Genomic DNA, 17,814 nt, shown 5'->3' with positions numbered 1-17,814 from the left:
AAAATCAATAGATTCTGTTACAAGCACTGGATTTATTTTTGTGCCCTTAAACCACTGTTTCTCCCCCTGCCAGGCAATCAACACTACTCATTCAAGTGGCCAGAATGTTCCCAGCCTTAAAGGGGTTCCAGTTTTCCCCCGTTGAGGAGCTGACAACCTAGCTAGAGAACAGACACACTAACACACCCACTAGAAAACTTAGAAACTAAGATATAACCAAGTACAATTATCCATGCGTAAAAAAAAGATATCCGCACCCCCATGTTTATATATCAGCATTATCTACAATAGCCAAGACATAGGAACATCCTAAATGTTCTTCGATGGATGAATGGATAAAGAAAATGTGATATGTATGTATATATACATATATATATAATGGAATATTATTCAGTCATAAAAAAGAATAAAATCTTGCCCTTTGCTACATTGGATGGACATTATGCTAGGTGGATTAAGTCAGGCAGAGAAAGGCAAATACTGTACGATCTTACTTATATGCGGAATCGAAAACAAACAAATGAAAACAAACAAACAAACAAATTCATAGATACTGGGGACAAACTGGTGGTTGCCACAGGTGAGGGGTGTGTGTGGTGGGGGTGGAATGTGAAATGGGCGAAGGGGATCAAAAGGTACAAGTTCCTAGGTATAGAATAATTAAGTCATGGGGACAGATACACAGCATGGTGACTGTAGGTAATAATACTATATCATATATTTGAAAGTTGCTAACAAAATAAATCTTAAAAGTTATCACAAGAAGAGAAACGATTTTATAGTTACGTATGCTTGTTGCGGAGACGGCTAGGAAGAAGGGTGGGAGTCTGGAAATGCATTAACTAACATGGATACGGAGAAGGGATGAATGGCAATGCTAGCTTCCCCCACCGCTGTCTCCATGGCTTTTTATTCTCTCTCTCATAAAACTGGCTTTGTTATTATTATTAGTTACACTCAGATTAGTAATTACAGATTACAGACAACTCCCAAATTCTGCCTCAAGGTCACCACCGTGTTATCAGCTACTCCCTCTTCTTACCCTTGTGCCTAGAGCAAGAAGTCCCAGAACAGGTAAGGCGTGTGGGCCCTCCCTGTAGTGTGACCTTGTTGCTCCAAGCACCAGGCATCCTGCCAGGACTGCAGGCGTCTCTCACAGCATATGCTGACAGATGTTAACTAGACATATTGTGGTGATCATTTTGCAATATATACAAATATCAAACTATCATGCTGTACACCTGAAACTAACATAATGTTACATGTCAATTATATCTCAATTTTTTAGAAAAAGGTATCCGAAACAGAACCTGCTCCTAGGATCTGTGTGTGGCTGTTTCTCTGATAGTCTACTGAAGCAATTCTGAACTTTTCGCAGTATGAAGAATCAGTTTGTTTTTTTTTCTAATTTCAAGAACCTCTATGAAACAGTCATCATATTTTTATATACTCGGTTAATGGCCTAGAAAGGTCTGCAAATGCATTTACCAGTGGCTTGCAATAACTCCACTTTCCACCAGAGGGCAGTAGCAGACATGTTTTTACAAGGAGTCCCTGGAATGTCAATAATTTAGATAAATTGCTTTTGTGGCTTCTAATAATTCACTTAATTTGTTGACAACTCTCCCTGAACCACTATATAAGGTTGGACTTTGAATAACTGTCTTGTAGAGAGAGATCTGTGGGATAAAAGAAAACCATAGGAGTCTAAAGACATGATTCCAGTTCTGCCTCTGTGTTTGTGGGCTGTGTGATCTTGGCAAATTATCAACCTCAAGATGAAATAACAGACATCATAATAACCCATACCCTGCCTTTCTCTTCAATTCATTCTGAAGAGAAAATGTCTTTAACTTACATTATCATTCAGTTTCATTGTCTGCAAACATTTCACCCATCTGTCCACCAAGCTTTTTGTGAGCAGTGATCAATGTTAGATGCTTCTTCAGGGACAAGTAGATTGTAGCTGCTCCACAACTGTTTGTCCCTTGTCCCCTCTAAAATAAAATGAAAAGCCTAGATTTGTGCTGTCTGAAACAATATCATTTGGCCCTTGTGATGATCGAATACTTTAAAAGGTGGCTAGTCCAAGTGAGGTGTGCTGTAAAGTGTAAAATTCACACCCATTTTCAAAGACTTCACGTGAAAAAGACAAGAAAAATATTTCACTCATAATTTTTATTCGATTCTATGTTGACATGATATTTTTGATCTATAAGGTTAAAGAAAATGTTAGAATGAATGTGGCTGCTGAAATGTTTAAATGGCGACTATGACACACGTTATATTTCCGTTGGACAGTTCTGGTCTTGACTATGAATGTTCAGTATTTGTCCTGCCAGGAGGTTCCATGATTCAAGCGTGAACATGTGTACTGGGAAAAGAAGTTCCAGGTACAGCATGCGTGTGTTTGTAGTATTGTTTATAGTACAAAGAAAGAAGCTGGAACTACCTTAAATATTCAACAATTGGGGATTGGCTAACAAACAATGGTATAGCCTTATATCAGACAAGTGTGACTATTAAAAAGGCAAGACAGTTTTCATAAGAACTGCCTGAGATGTATACTTAAAAAGAATACAATGTTACATGTTAATTATATCTCAATACAAAACATTTAAAAATTAAAATTAAAAAATCTACCCGAGACAGATATTAAAAACAAATTCATAAAAGCTTCCCATGCCTCTCTCTCTGAGGAATCCTGATTTGGCAGGTCTGAGGTGAATATTTATGTTTAAAAAGTGCCCCCAAAAGATTCTGATTTCCAGACAAGTTTGAAACACACTAAAATAATTTCTAAGTATATATAACTAGGACATGGAAAAGATATCCGAGATAGTGTTTAAAGTAATATTGCTTGATCTTTTTTGTTTATAAAATAGTATTACATGTGTGTGTAATAAATACACATATTTATGTTTAGAAAAAGATTTGGAAGAATATGAGCCTGACTGCTGCCTCTGGGTAGTGCGAGGGGCAGAGCAGAGGCCTTTCCCTTCTTCCTTATGCACTTCGATGTTTGTTTATACAACGCTTAAAGGGAGGAGGAGAACTCCTTGTAATTTCATCAGTTCCCAAGTATTGGGCGGGAGGTGAGGAATGAGGCTGTCAGCTGCTCTCACACAGGGTCCCCGATGTGGCTAGGTCCTTCCCAGAAGCCCCCAGCACCGACGAGCCCTGGCCTTGCAGCTTCTCCTGTGCCCAGCTATCCCCTTTCCCTTCCCCCTGCCCCAGACACACAGGGGCAACCCGAAGCCGACTTGACTAAATGACCCGGGAGAGGGCTTCCCAGATAACAGCTTGGCCCACAGCAGAGGCAGAGCGGTGAGGTCACCCAGCACAGCTGCGAACTATTTCAAGGAAACAGGTGGCGACTCTGGCCTCTTCCTAGGCTGGGAGTTTGCTGAGAGAAGAAGCCTCTTCAAGGGTGACCTCAAAGCCCAGCCATGGATGTCTCTGTGGTTGGGAAAGGGAAGCCCAGGGTGACCCTGTGTCCTCAGGAGCCCGCAGATATTGCCTCCCTCCAGCAGGGTGGTCTCAGCTCTCGTGGCACAACCGAGTCACTGGGATGCCTTAGCAGAGTCCTGTGCTGCGGGGTAGAGCTACAAAATCAGGGTCTCTAGATGGGGCCTAGGTGTCAGCCTTCTGAAAACTTCCAGGGGGTTCCAATGTGCCGCCAAGGTCAAGACCACTGCTCTCGCTTTCGCCACTGAAGTCTCTGGAGCTGCAGCATCCCCTAAAAGTCTGTTGGAAATGCAGACTCAGACTCCGCCCTTAGCTGAGGGAATCAGAATCTACATTTTCAAAGGCCCGCAGGAGAGCTGCTGTGCACTTTAGAGTCTGGAAGTTCTGCTGTACCAGGGGCTAGGAGATAACGAATAGGTTTTGGGGGCTTGCAAACGGAGCGGAATGCTAGCAAAGCCCCTGACTCCTGTGTGATCCCAAGAGATCCCTTAGCCTCTCGGAGCCTCATTCTCCTCACTGGTGTGTAATGCAAATAATACACGCTCTTCTTGGATTGTTGTGATTAAGCTTGGCAACGCCAGTAAAGGGCTTGGTGCTTAGCACTCAGTAAATATGAGCTCCCAGTTTGTTAGAATCGGACTGTTTTTAATCCTGAAACACAACCTGCTCAGTTGGCCAGCCTGGTATGAGCATGTGCTGGCCATGCTTCTTGTCCAGCTCATCCCCCGTCCTGCCAGCATCGAATGTCTTTTCCCTCCAGGGGTTCAGACACGGGGACCAGAAAGTCCTGGCTCAATCCAGATGGTCTCCAATTCCAGCGTTGTTTTTCCTGTTGAAATCATGTGATTGCTCCATCGTTAGGAAAAGAAGAACAATAAAAGGGAGTAGGTTCTTGTAATTGCCATGGAAGCTGCAAATGCGGAGCGTTTCTGTGCCAGCTGGAGAGGAGAAGGGCTTGGGGAAGGGGTTTGCCAGATCCCCGCCTGCCTGGGTGTCTTGACTGCAGATTAATCTCAGACTGAGAGTCTGAGAAGCTGTGTGAAGGCCTCTGTGACGACCTAGGGAATGGTACGCTGACGATGACACGCAGGAGACCGCTTTAAAGCAACACTGTGCTTTCGAAAGACAACATCGCTTCATTCGACAATGGTATTGCTTCTCTAAGGCCCAATCTTTTTCCTTAACGGACATTAATTGATCATTTTTTTAAGTGTCAGGCATTGCAGCATTGTCTCATTTCATCGTCAAAATCAGCCCTCGAGGCTGGCGTCACCCTCATTTTACAGGCTAGAAAATAGGCTCAGAGATGTCTGATTTGGAGGACAGTCGTCGAATGACAGAATCGAGATTCAGGCAGGGGCTATCCTGGGTCCACAGTCCATTCTGCTTTGTCACCATAGCTTCTCCCCAGCCCAGGAGGACGCGGCCATGGGGGTTGGAGATGGTTCCAGGTGAAGACTGGATTGTCATTCTTTGTGTTTTTCCCTCACATTAAGAGGCATCATCTCCCCAAGTCCTCTGCCAATCCCTCAGCCTCTGAGAGGGAGGACGTAAGTTCTGTATTTGTCTGCAAACGACCAGAGTTCAAAGCATCCCCCTTACTCTCTTTCACCTTTCCATCGAAGAAACTTTTATTGAGGCTGTCAGAAAATACACAGAGGAGTAGAAAGCAGAGCAGAGGATTCCCGTGTGAGGGATGGAAGTATGAGAGAAGGAACCTCGGAGAACACATGGCGGTTCTCTGGGTCAAAAAGGAGGGATTTCAGGTAAAGGCAACGTCACAGGTAAGAGCATAAAGACGTGTGTATCTTCATGTCCATTGCCCCCTCTCCCCTCAATCTCTAAAATGCAGGCCCCTGGAAATAAAAGCCAATTGAGATTTTTGAGAACAAATTTCGTTTTTAATTTTAAACAAAGTCAGAATAATATCATTAATAATATCTAACGATTCCTAGCACGATGTGCCAGGTACTGTCCTACACACCTGATGTATGTTAATTCATTCACTGTTCTCAAGAACCCATTTTAGAGGTGAAGAAACCGAGGCCCGGCGAGGCTACGTAACTTGCCAAGGGTCTGACAACAACTTAGCTACTGGGCCAGGATTCAAACGCAGCCCACCTGGCTCCCACATCTATGCTGTTACCTACCTGCTACGTGGTCTCTCAGACGCCAGGTTCTCGAACGTATCACTGCAGCTTCTGGCAAGCTCGCCTTGAAAATATTTTTATCACCCATTTCTAGTGCACAGCAGGGCTGAGACCCCGGCACTTGTAGCTCTGCTACAAATATCTGTTTAGTAAAATAATAATAATAATAATAGAGAATATTTATCAAGTACCCGTTACATGCCAGGCACAGTGCTAAGTTCTTCATAGGCATATTCTCATTTGGTGTTCCCCAAAACCTCTGACATAGATGTATTATTGTCCCCACTTTATAAATATGGAACCAACCCACGATCACACAGCTAGGCGATGGTAGAGCCGAGTGTCAACCGCAGGTCCTGAAATCAGAGTTTTCCTTCCCAGCAATACTCCCACGGTGCCTCTTTATCTTGGGAGGTCATTTCACTTTTCCCCTTTTTAGTTTTCTTATCCGTAAAACGAGACAAATAAAAACAACCAGTTTCTGTGTATAATTGTATAGATTACAAAGGACTCTCAGGCACATAATTTCATCTGAATCTCACAGTAACCCGATCAAGGTAGAGGGACACATCTTCCGACCAGGTCTGCCCTCGAACTCTCGAGGTTCTCATGGCCGCGTTCCTAGAATGCGATCTCTTTCGATGCTCGCTGCACTCATGTCTGCCACACACCACCACCAACGGGGAGGACAGGAGAGATGAGAAGAGTGGGCTCACTCACACCAGAAATGTCCATCCCTCATCTACACAGCTGACGACTGACCAGGGAAAGCATGATGTCACCACATTGGGCAGAGAAAAGACAGGACAGAAGTCAACCAGAAGAGCCTGTCAGCATTGGGGAGCAATGGCCTGAAAGCCCTGGGAGGGAGCAGGTGTGACCACCCCACAGTGGGATGGAGTAACTGCGTCGAGTGCCGGCACAGAGTGAAGAACGTCTGCTCGTGTGCGTTCAGGTGCTCCTCGTTCTGTGCCCTCAGTGAACCTTCCAATACATCTAAGCCAAGCTCCGTAGAACAATTTCTTTGTGTGCCTCCTCATTAGGCGCTAATCTACTCAGTGACTCTGTCTTTCTTTTAATCCACAGCCCCTAAAACTGTTCTGGCACAAAATATTCATTCTACAACAAATGACTCTTGCCATGGGGATATCACATTACAGAAGAATGCTTAGAAAGTCATTACCTTCTACTAATTTCAAGTTCAATGAAAGTTCATGGAAAGGAAAGATCAACGTGAACTGGAAGGTGTACTGAAGGAGTTAAGGACATTATGAAGCTTGAGTTGGAAACAGGAAATCTAAATTAAGATTCTTCGACACCACTTCAGCATCTTTATAGCAAGATTTCCACCTTGGAGGCGTATGTGCATGTGTGACAGGGAGACCTTGGAGGGAAGAAGGGAGGGAGCCAGGTCCTGGGAAGGGACTTCTCTTGTCCTTTCTTCTCAGCCTTATCAAGACCAGCCGTTTGGAATCTGGCTGACATTGTCTACAATTCTTTCTCTTCCCAGAGTTCTACAAAGTGCTCGGTTCATAAATATTTGTGGAATGGAAGCACCTTACCATAAAGATAAAACAAAACACTGTATTATTGACTGAAGTTCATGAAGAGTTCTTAGAAGGATGAAGCCTGGGAACAGTGAGATCTTATTGAAGGATTTCTAGTGGGCTCAGGGTTGGACTGGGATGTGGGACGTAAAGACAGGCTCTCCCATTCTTATGCCCTCTAGTATTTTTTTCAAGGTTCCAGTTAGGATGGCTCTAATCTTTTAAACCAGCAAAAGCTACCCTGCCATTACAGTAGCCACTGGCCACGTGTGGCTATTTAAATTTAAATACAATTTAAATTTCAGTTTTTCAGTGGCACTCACCACATCTCAGGTGTCCGATAGCCCTGTCTGCCGAGTGGCTTCCATATTAAATAAAGAGAAAGGACATTTCCATCATCAAAGATTGTTCAATTGGACAATGCAGATCTAAGGAGCAAGTCCACTCCGGGCTGCTGAAGGTAGGAGTATGATGGGGTCGAGCCAATTTTTAATGTTTTTTTTTTTTATATATATAGGTTTTTCTGTTCCTCCGCACTTTTTACACTTTTAGCTCCCACACTTCAGGATTTCACTAACATCCTTCAGTGATGGTTTTCACATTCTCAGAATGCAAGCTGCGTATATTTTTTAAAAAACAGTTCAGTGGTTTTTAGTGTATTCACAAAGTTGTGCGACAATAAACACGATCTAATTTCAGAACATTTTTATCACCCCAAAAGGAAACTCCAGATCCATGAAGCAGTCAGTGCCCATTCCCCCTCACCTGTCCCCTGGCACCCCCCGGCCTGCTGTCTGTCTCTGCCTTTAACCATTCTGGCTATTTCATCTAAATGGAATCATACCATATGTGGCCTGGGCCCATTGTATCTGGCTTCTTTCACTTAGCATGTGTCTAAGATTTATCCATATTGCTATATGTATCACTGTTCATTCCTTTTTATTATTGAATGAGATTCCATTTTATGGATATACCACACTTTGTTTCTTCATTCATCAGTGGGTGAAACTTTGTGTCCTTTGCATGTTTCGGCTATTATGAATAACGTTGCTATAAATATTTATGCAGAGGTTTTTGTGTGGGTATATGTTTTTAATTCTATTGAACATATATTTAGAAGCAGAATTACTGGGTCATATGGTATCTCTATGTTTAACTGAGGACTGCCAAACTGTTTTCCACATCAGCTGCACAATTTCATCTTGTGTACATTTGAGAGTTTATTCGTCCCTTCACCTGACAGAGTCTGACATACTGAGACTACCAACCTACTGTTGGGTTGGATGGATGATCATTTTAACCCACACCCAATGCCCATCCAGCCTGGAACTGGAGGCTGCCCTACTGACCAGGATGGAGGTTTGGCCCCAGGCCCCCCAATGCCACCCTATTAGCCTGTTAGGGAGTTTAAGTCAATCAGTTCAAGTTTAACTGAGTACCTATTATGTTTTTTGTTTTCGTTTTTCAAGGAATATTTAATAAGGTAGATAACATGCTTTCTAACATGTATTTTTCATCACTGAAGCTAAAGTAAAACATCCTGTTTACTGGGTGAAAATGGCCCTGCTTTCGTGTGTACACTGAGTGCAATTAAAAAAAATACCGTAATTACAATTTCAGGCTTTGGAATTTGAATAGGTGTCAATGTTCTCTCCTCTTTTTTCACATGGGAAAAGAAAATTCCTTTGAAAATCATTCGAAGCTCAGATAAAAATCCTATAGCTGCATTCTTAGGATCGCTCTGTAGAGTCTTCATGGTTCAGATGATACAAGAGGAGTTTCGGTTCAGCCTTTCAGAGAAGACGTTCCGGCTCGCACGGTCTCACCAACCAGGAGGATGTTGGTGGCCATCACAGTGCAGGAGTGAAGCTGTTTCTTCACGCAGCGGTTATTCCAGCCGCCTACCTCTGTTGCTACCATTGCCTCGCTGCGATCGAGTTCACACCCACAAATTGATCTGAATTTGAATGTTCTGCTTGAACTATAACTAGTGTTTCCTAAAGGTCAAAACCAGAATTCTGAACAAGAATCTTGTGAATAATGAGCAATGTGTCAGCAAACACTTGAACTCCAAGCTGAACCCTCCCTTTTTCACTGGGCTTATGTTTATCAGGACTTCCGCCATTGCTCCTTCCACTGCACCAGTACCTGGAACTACACAGCCATCATCAACGGCATCTGTAACAGCCCTCAGGCCATCTCTTACTGCATCTTTGATTTGAGTGAATGTGTGCTTATTTGGTCCTTTGACTAATAACGTGTCAGAGCAAGGGTTGTTACAGTTGTCTGCAAAGGTGAACTTCCTTTCTCCCAATGTATACTCATAGACAAGTCCTGCATATCCCAAACCATCAGGATTTAGGTCATCAAAAGAATGTAGAGCTACTCCACCACAAGCAAGAGTCAGCCTTTCCATATTTCTCCTTTTGGCTCTGCACAGGGCTACTACGCCTTTTTTGCAAGAGCATCTAAGGAAAATGGGTCAATTACTTTTTGATTAACAACAAATCTTTATCTGAGTCACGATAGACTTTCTTTTTCAGTTCTATTTTTTAAGCTTTATCTTCAATGAATTTTCTTTCAGCTTTTACTAGTCTCTCTCTCTCTTCTGTACACTTGTTAAAAAAAAAACAAAGCCAGAATGTACTTCTGTTTTTTCACATTCCAGTGACACGTTGCACATGAAAATGTATCTTCTTCTACTGTTTTTTTCATATCAGGATGCTGTGCCCATAGTCTAAAACGAGACCTCCGATTAAGCTTATGTGTGTTGGTTTCAGATTTATGTTTCGTCTCCATGATCTGAACCACAAAGAGGTCAATAGGTTCATCTTGTTTTTTAATGGCCAAGATGGAGTCAGCTACAGCCTCTGTTAATAAGACATCAGCAAGTTCAGCAGGAACTTTAGCAGGTAGAGATGTTCTGGCCACATCGATGACTATTTCCCTGCTCATCTCTTTGCTTACTTTGACGTGTTCCAAAAACTGAAGTGCTTTTTTTCCATTTTTGCAGCTTCGAATCGTTCTGTTTTTACTCTGGGATGAAGACCTTCAGACACATTAAGATCAGTTTGCTGCAGCCGTTCTCCAGTGACCAGGACATTGGAACTGTTCCCATCACCAGTTACTTCATCCTGCACTATGGCTACTCTTGCTGTTAAGGAGGACTTCGGGTGTTGAATTTACATCTCCTGAAGCAGCACATTGACATCTTTAGTCAGCTTGATGTCTCTGGAACCAGAAACAATCATCCTCCTGGGGCCCTTGGGCCCCAGGTTGGTCCTTAGCACATCCTGCAGCCATCCCACCCCTGGCCATGCTGATGCTGACCACCAATGCTGCCTGGCCTCAGGCCACCTCGGCCCTGGGGGTGATGGTCTTCATGGCTGCCACAGCTGACTCAGCAGAAGAAAAAGAGACCTGGCATGAAGAATGCCCAAAGCTGGCTCGCTGTGGCCCAGAGGCACTATCCAGGTCTTCTAGAAAAGTCAGACATGCCCTGCCCACCCCATGAGTACCTACTGTGTTTCACTTAGTAGGTGAGACATGGGGGAGATTTAGTTGGATGGAAAGCCATGCAAACTGATCATTAGAATGCTGTTGCTTAGTGCTGTGATGAGGATATTACACAGGCAAGGGGATCACTACCTTTGCCTGGGAGAGTTATGGTAGGCCTCACGAAGGGATATTTTAGTTGAGTCTTGAGAGCTAAGTAGGAGCTGGCAGAGGAGAAATGTGAAGCAGGAGGCAGAATGAAGCACAGCTTTGCTAGATGGGATAGGCAGATGCATGAACAGTTTTTGCCCACAAAGAAGATTCCAGAGTAGATATCATGGGATCCAGATCCTTCTTTCACTTTTCATCCTTCTAGAGGGCCAAGTTTAATGTGATGTAACCAGGGTTGATCAATTTAAGAAATCATCTTGGGTGAACCTGGTTTTCTGGCTGAAATAGCCTTTCTTCTTTGGAGTGATAGTGTGACTAATCCTAATGGAACTTCTACAGTGGCAAAAGCCACAGCTATGGAAAGTGAGCAACTGGCATGATGGGCTGACATCTCCATGTGCTTTTGATGCTTGGAGAGCGATGCTGGTGAAAGAACCATCTTCACACAGTCTGTGCGCTCTTGTGTTCCCACCAGGTGAGGCTCCACCCATGTCCGGTTCATCTTTTCAATATAAGTGAATTGATTGTTTGCCCACTGATCTAAACTGGGAAAACTGAGCTAATTTCTTTCTAGGATCTTGAGCTCCTCAAAGTAAATGACTTTAAGCTCACTCCAGGGCCCAGAGTGGCTCTTAACAGTGGGTCAAGCTGGATTTCATTAGGGTCTTTACTTCTCTACCAATCTAAATTTCTCACTGAAGTGTTCTGTCTACATAGAAGAATAGAATTAAAGGGGGGATACCTGTAGGAAAATAGTTACATACTTGCTTTCAAGACATTAGTGCAACCAAAGTCAAAGGTTCTAAAATATAAACTGTGCTATTTATTTCTAATCGTCTATTTGGGTATTTAGAGGGGTGTCCTTTTATGAGTGGTGGAACAAAGTCCTGGTGGCATCCTGTTTTATAGTGGTTGTTTTTACTTTTTAAAAGGTTCAGTGCAGGTGGGAGAAAATGTTGGGAGGACTAAAGACGGTGGAAGAAGGAATGGAAGATGAGAACAATTTTAATTCCCAATAGTCGCTCTCCATTGTAAATTGTGCCTCTTTACTGCAGTGTGGAGCGACTGTGTCTTCCTGATGAAAACCTCTGCATACTCAGAACTAATGTCATTTGTCCATGTGTTTCACAGGACATATGGACATCTTTATGAAAGCTGTTTCCTGTGTTTCTGAATTAACATATGTAAAGCACTGGGGAAAATGCCCAGCAAATCATATGTGCGAGGGAAACGTTAGGACTATATTGTTGGTATTATTATTATGTTATTATTATTCAGCCTCATCTCCTTTGCTAAGTATAAGTTCATTGTAACTGAAAATCTCACTATCTTTCTCATTCTTAAAAATGTGTGAACGTGACCAGGACCTTGGACTAGTCGCTTCCCCTTTGTAAGCTCAGATTGCACCACATAGAGATTGTTTGTAAAGTCCAATATTAATCCACAAACCTAATTTAGCGTCCACTGTTTACAAGCCACTGCCCTGCGTCCTACGCCTTTTAATAGTGAAAGTATCAAAATGAGCAGGTAGTCAGAATCCGTCGTAGGAGTGAGGCTGGAGAAGCAACGATACCAACCAACGAGCTGTGGCACGGGGTATGGGAGAGACTCCGAGGCGATCCCCACTCCCTGCCACCCCCATGCTACTCGCAGCTACGCTTTGCACTCCGCCCCAGGCCTGGACGGCGGGCCGCACTCGGGGCAGAGGGGCAGGATCCCGGGTTCAGCTTCTGGATCGAGGCCCCGGGGTGCAGCCGGGCTGCATGGCTGCGGCGCCTGCGGCGCCGGGAGTAGGTCCAGGCGGCACCGGGAGCCTTCCCCCGCCCCGGCTCTCGGCTGACCAATCAGGGCGCGGCTCGGGCGCGCGCCGCGGCCAATCAGGAGCGGCGGGAGCGGCGCCCGGAGCCGGCGGGCGGCGAGCGAGCCCGGAGTCGGGATCCCGCCGCGGCGCTGCGCCGCGGGAGGGAGAGCCTTGAGTGCAGTGAGACCCGGCTAGTGGGGCACCCCAGGCCAGCCCCGCCGGCTCTGCCGCGGCGACCTCCGGGCCGACGCTCGGGACCCTGCAGGCGGCGTCACAGGTAACCGCACCGCTCAGAGGGAGGGCGAGCGTGCGGGCGAGAGAGGGACCTCAGGTGGGGCGGGCGGGGGGCGGGCCGGCCGCGAGGTCCTAGCGCCGCGGTGCTGCCCGAGCCCCTGGGGCCCCGGCGCCTGCTTGGGCCATAGCCCGGGAAGGGGCGACGTGTCTGCACGCCGCGGGCGTCCAGGAGTGGGAGGACGGGAGGTCAGTTCGTTTAAGGCGTGCGGGGATATGCGGGGGAAAGACACCTGAGACCCCGCACCCATACTCAGATACTATTTGCCAACACATGTCTTCCCCAAGGTCTGGGTCCCCGGGACTTCTTCCTTAGCCTGAATGTGGAGGCGACAACAAGTGTCCCTGGGGACGGTGCCACCCCCTCCCCCGGTCTGAAATCCGGGCCTTGGCGTTCCTCCCCACCTTGGGGGTGTCCAGAGACAGGACCCCAGCCAGGCCTCGGGCCCGCTGCCCGCTGGACAGCGCCCAGAAGCGTCCTGGACCCGGCGGACTCCGGGTTTGGATGGAGTTTTCTCAGCGCGTTGCCAAGCAATTTGCCGGACACTGCCTCTCTCTGGGATAAAGAGTTGAAGATGAGTGAGTGAGAGAGTGAGCGTGTGTACAGTGTGTGTGCGGCAGCCCTGAGGGCTGCGTGAATCATTAACTGTGGTCTTGGGCAGCTCCTGGCTCCTGCCTGTCCCTCCGTTCCTCTTAGGCAGTCTCTTATGCTCTCTGTGCCTCACTCTCCTAATATGTAAGGTGGCGACGATGATTGCATCTGTTTTACAAAACCCGCGTTGTTTTGAGGATTAAATAAGGCAATGCCTGAAAAACGCCGAGCACAGCGCTCGGTACTCAATACTTTACGGAGTGGATGGTCTTTTAAAGAGTAAATCAGACGTGTCCAAACTGGCCCAGCGACCATTTGGAGCTCTGAATAGCTTTCTACACTTGAAGGGGAAAGATGCTATTAATGTTACCGATGGTATTGTTTAAAGGTAATGTATGCCCAGAGGGGGTAAAAGGTGCTGCATTGGAATGGTGAGAGACAGAAATGAATTTCAACTAGTATCTTAGAAAACCTTGGTAACCCTTGAAAAAATCGATACGAATGTTGCGTGAAGAGAATATCATGGTACTCTGTTGAATTCTTGTCTTTCCTTAGTATGGCTGACTTGGTGGTGTTGGTGGGGGGAGAGGATTTTGAAGGTTCTAGTACTTTCTACCCCTTCCTTAAACAAGTAAAGTTTGAAAAGGGGGGAGAGGGGAGAGAGAGAGAGAGAGAGAGAGAGAGAGAGAGAGAGAGAGAAAGAGAAAGAGAGAGAAACAAAGCCCAACCACACAAGAAAATGTCAGCAGCTCCTAGAAACCTAAAATTGCAGTTGCCACTTTAGGCAGTTGTTCCCATATGTGACTGACCTGGACAGTCTGGTTCATTTCTTTGCCAATGTGTCACTTTCCTTTTTTTGCTTAATCTAAAGAGTCAAACATTTGGCACCATACATTTTTCTTTTTTAAAACCTAAAATATCAATATGAAGTAGACTCTTTTGGAATTCTCAACCTTCTGCTGCTTAACCTACCCTGTGACAAACCCAAATGATCTTCCCCAAAGGTTCTCTAGGGTGACATAAGTGGGACACTACCCTCGTAGCTAGAGAGCTTCTGAAGGGCACAGACAAAATGCCCCTGTTCTCCTAGGGTCTCTAAGGCCTTTGCCAGAGGCCTTAAGAATAAACACATCCATCTCAAGAAAGTGATTATCTTTTCTGGTGTAGGAAGCCCACTTACAGATGCAAATCTTTCAAGTGTCAAATTAATTTGACAGCGCTTTCACTTGTTGATGAGGAGACTTTTACTCTCCAAGAGTGGGAGGATCTGAAAGCTTGCTACTGGAAGAGGGAGGTGTGAAGGGCAGAAGAAAAATTGCTTACTTCAGAGCCAGACCCGTGCCTGATGAGAACTCTAGAAACCTGGACACGTTTGCTCTTCGGAGCCAAAGTCTGCCATTCTGTAAAATGAGGGGTCTCTCTCTCTCTCTCTCTCTCTCTCTCTCTCTCTCTCTCTCTCTCTCTCTCTCTCTCTCTCACACACACACACACACACACACACACACACACACACGAGTTATTCTAAGGATGCTAATGAATGGAAAACCCTAGCATGGTTCCAGGGACATAGTTACAGGCCTGTAGCATTCAGAGGAGGTCCTAAAGGTAAGAGTGATTAGTTATATATGAGAAAAAAAGACTTGATTAACACCTGAACTGAGCACAGAATGATGAGCCAGTCTCTTGTGCAGACAGGAGTGAGGTAGGATTGGAAGAAAGGGTAGAATGGAGGAGAGAAGACGTTTCAGGCAGAAAACAAGGGAGATAAAGTGCTCTAATAGTTTAGGCTAAATAACAAATAACCCCCAAATCTCAGTGGCTTAACAACAGCGAAGATTTTTTCTCACTTACGCTGCATGTCCAGTGTAGGTCAGTTGTGGTTCCGCTCATCTGTTTTTGGTCTGAGACTGACTGAGGCTTAAGAAAACATCTTTTTTTTTTTTTTTTTTTTTTCCCTGGGACAATGCCGATCTCATTTATGAGAAAGGGAAAAAAGAAAACATGACAGAACAAATACAGCTCAGAAGTAACAGACATAACTTCAGGTCTCATGCTATTGGCCAAGGTAAGTCACATGGCCAAACCATGTGGCCAGGGAAATATAAACGTCCCGCAGACAGTGAGCTATGGCTGAGTAGGAGGGAAAGTGCATAGTGAGGAAATGAAAGCTAGAATTCACAGAATTCGAGTACAAGAAGAGTACAAGTTTATCCCCTCCCCTTGTAATTCTGTCTTGACTCCCCATTCTGTCATTGAGCACACACCCTTCTACCTGGCCCCAGACCTCTCACTTGCACCAGCCAATATATTTCAATCCTGATCTGTCACACTTACCATCATCATCCCAGTTTTAATTTCTTCTGGAGCTGGGTTTGCCCACTGGGTGGACATTTAGCTGATTTTAAAATAGACCAAGACATTTCTCACTTCACTTTAGGTCATCCTCCTGAATAAACATTTGTACCACGTGATCATGCAAATTGTGATCAGCTCCTCCACCCCAAGATAAATAACCCCATGAGAAACCAAGATCACCCATGGTCTGGCTTATACCAATGGGTGGTGCAAGTCTCAACAATTCCCTTAACTGTGACTCACTACTGTAATGAGAGAGCATTCCAAAAATGGACGTTAAGGAGAAAGTATGTTGGTGTGTACATGACACAAGAAATAAAACATAGTGAGGGTTTCTTTTCTTTTTACTGTATTTTTTTTCCTCAATCCTAGATGTGGCAAAAGTTTGAACTCTACCAGGGTCCAGGTTATCAGTGATATGCCTGCCCAGCAGACACCATGTGAATGCATGAAATATTTTCAGGTTTTCAGGATCAGCATTTTGAGTGCTGGCTAGCAGGTTAAAATATTTGTTTCAAGGTAGGATGAGTGTATATTGGTCCATTGTGGTGTGGGTAGAATATATTAGAAATTCTGCATATATTTGTATAAAATAAAAAATGTCTTGGGGGTGGGGTCCAAGCTATAAAATGAAACGAGTGAGATTTGAAATAACTCTTTTCCTGATTGAGATTTGATAGAAAAATAGCACCTTAAAGGTGTGATCTTTGAGACAGGAGAATTCCCTAGGATTCTGCATATAGCCTGAGGTGGATGAGAAAGCTTGGAACTATAACCTCTGTCCAGGAGACCTGAGGCCATCTCCATAGATCAGATCCATCTCTTTCTCTCTCTGGGTAATTTTACATGACTTTTCTTCTCCTGCAGGCTTGGCCTTAGTGCTACTTTCCCTTGGTCATTTCTAAAATAAACTACCACGAATCCCTTGATTTCAGGTCTCCAGGAAACTTTGTCTAAAGTTTCAAAAGATGCAGCAAATAAAACCCTAGACATGAGTGAGGGAAAGAACACTTAGACTAGTAGGAAGGGATTTAACATGCTGAACATATTTGTTAGGAAGTGTTATAATTCCCCGTTGCATAGCATTTATCCAGCAATTTGATATTTAAGAAATATACATATCAAATCATTAGATAAATAATATCCTTTATATTTATATTGACTAAATGCTATCATATGTATTTTTTTATTTTTTACATCTGTACAAATTTCAGGAGGTAGGTTTCTAGTGCTCTGCTGTCCTCCTGAAATGTGATAACAGAAAGAGTCAAAATTCTGAAGACAGATAATAGAAAAGCAGGATTGAAAATTCAGAGTACCTTGAATTTTTTGTTCAGGTATTTACCTCTGCCACCCCGGCTGGCTCCGTACAAATCCGGATTTGTGCTTTCAGGTGGCCTCACTAATAGGCAAGAGATGGGCAATGTTCTTTGTGACATGTAGTCACAGTGAGGATTGTGAAGCTACTTTGCAGATTGTTAATGGCCTAGTAAAATCTTTGGAAGGTGGCTTCACGCGAATGGCATCAAGCATCTTCTGGGCACAAGGCTCCGACAAAAATGTAAGAGGAATTCAGAGAAATGTCATGCTTAGTCTTTTGACACAGCCTCTAATCTGAGCGAGAAAGGGAATAATATTTATGCAAAATTAATAACAGTTAAATACCAATGAAACCAACACTAAACAAATAATGAAAAGGGCCACCACGCGCTGTGAATTCAGGGACACGGAACCATTCTGAGGTTATGCTGGTCTAGGGAGGTTCAGGGAAGTGCAGTTGCACTTGATTGAATGTAAAAGTAAGATATAGGCAGAGAGGTGGGTTTTAGGGAGTGGACTTACTGTGGCTCCGACGGTCAGCACAGGCTTGTTCTGGGTCTGTGACGAGACGTCTGGAGTGAAAGGGTCAAGAGGAGGGAAGTCTGAGCTTCTAAAGTCTTCGTT

General features: G+C 44.6%; 1 protein-coding gene and 1 pseudogene across 4 annotated transcripts in view; one reads left to right on the top strand and one right to left on the bottom strand.

The window, feature by feature from the left end:
* Nucleotides 1-8,950: 8,950 nt before the first annotated feature.
* Nucleotides 8,951-11,322, bottom strand: LOC107506695 (annotated as a pseudogene).
* Nucleotides 11,323-12,760: 1,438 nt separating this feature from the next.
* The window catches only part of STON2 (stonin 2), a 113,919-nt gene continuing 108,865 nt past the window's right edge, over nt 12,761-17,814 (top strand). For 2 of the 4 annotated variants that reach the window (XM_016137513.2, XM_016137510.2), the window contains exon 1: nt 12,761-12,909. The gene's annotated coding sequence lies outside the window, so the exon portion shown is untranslated. The remainder of the gene's footprint in view (nt 12,910-17,814) is intronic. The other 2 variants (XM_016137514.2, XM_016137512.2) reach the window with 1 other exon arrangement.

Source organism: Rousettus aegyptiacus, unplaced genomic scaffold (assembly GCF_014176215.1).
Source record: "Rousettus aegyptiacus isolate mRouAeg1 unplaced genomic scaffold, mRouAeg1.p scaffold_m13_p_3, whole genome shotgun sequence".
In the NCBI taxonomy this organism is placed as follows: domain Eukaryota; kingdom Metazoa; phylum Chordata; class Mammalia; order Chiroptera; family Pteropodidae; genus Rousettus; species Rousettus aegyptiacus.
This window is presented reverse-complemented; position numbering and strand designations above follow the sequence as displayed.